At 37.2% G+C, this 1,332-nt stretch overlaps 1 pseudogene; it reads left to right on the top strand.

Annotated features, from left to right (window-relative positions):
• Positions 1-206: 206 nt before the first annotated feature.
• On the top strand, positions 207-1,087 carry LOC144371901 (thymidylate synthase pseudogene; annotated as a pseudogene).
• Positions 1,088-1,332: the final 245 nt, after the last annotated feature.

Below are 1,332 nucleotides of genomic sequence, written 5' to 3'. Positions count from 1 at the left end.
TGCAGGTATGACTGCATATTTGGTGTGATTCTACATCCAGGGAAACCATAGAAATGTAAAGTTGTGCTGCAGTTATGTACAACGAATCAAATGCATTTTTCTGTCATATATACCTAATTATAATAAATAAATTAATTTAAAAAGACTATCTTTCTCCCCCCAAATTGATCTTCATTGTACTTGCCACCAGCTCTGAGTTTCAGTGCATGCTGTCACCAGCTGAGAAACTGCTGCAGCCAAGGGAGCTGCAGTACTTGGGGTAAATCAAGACCATCTTGTGTTGTGGCTTCAGGAAGGAAGACTGCACCTTCTTGTATTTTTTTTTCATGAAAGCATGCTACAGCTTGAGAGATAAATTTTGCTGCTGACAACAAAATGTTTATTCTGGAATGGTGTTTTGAAAAAGTTACTGTGATTTATCAAGGGATCCACAAATACTAAATAACTCTCTTCCAAGGGACTAAATATCTGGGATGCCAATGCATCTCAAGCCTTTTGGGATTGTCTGGGATTCTTCACCACCAGAAAAAAAGGGGACCTGGGCCCAGTTTATCATTTGTAGTGGAGACATTTTGGGGCAGAACAAAAAATGTATAGATTTAGATTATTCTAATCAAGAAGAATAATCAACTGGAAAAAGTGATCCACACCATCAAAACCAACCATGAAGACAGAAAAATCATCATGTGTGTTTGCAACCCAAAAAGTTTTCTTTATATTGGTACCTCCATGCCATTCCCTCTGCCAGTTCTACAAGGTGAATGGGGAGCTGTTCTTCTATACCATAGGTCAGGAGTCATGGGCTTGGCCATGCATTTCAACATTGAGAGCTACGCCCTGCTTACCATACATGATTGTGCACTTAATGGACCAGCAGACAGGTGACTTTATGCATTATTTTGGAGATGCACATATTTACCTAAATAACCTTGATCCACTGAAAATTTAACTTTTATAACAACCAAGAGCTTTCCCAAAGCTCAAAATCCTTGAAAGTTTTGAGAATATTGACAACTTCAAACTTGAAGACTTTCAGATTGAAGAGTACAATCTACATCCAACTATTAAAGTGTAGCTGGCTGTTTAGAGTGCTTTAAAAAATTGGAAAGGTCTTGTCACTTTACGGGTTGGGTCTGATGCCCAAGTGAAAGCTTTTTTTTTTTTCTGAAAAAAAAATGGAACTAGGTCAAAAATCTGTCTATGACTTACCAATTATTCTTCATTAGCTTTTAAGTGTGTTATCATTGCAGACATAATTTCTAGTGTTTTCAGAATTACGTTTTGTTAACTTTGGGAGCATGAAAATCCTGACAGAAGAGAGTGGAAATTTAT

Source organism: Ictidomys tridecemlineatus, chromosome Y, assembly GCF_052094955.1.
Source record: "Ictidomys tridecemlineatus isolate mIctTri1 chromosome Y, mIctTri1.hap1, whole genome shotgun sequence".
In the NCBI taxonomy this organism is placed as follows: Eukaryota; Metazoa; Chordata; class Mammalia; order Rodentia; family Sciuridae; genus Ictidomys; species Ictidomys tridecemlineatus.
The sequence above is the reverse complement of the archived record's forward strand: the minus strand, read 5'-3'. Positions and strand labels throughout refer to the sequence as shown.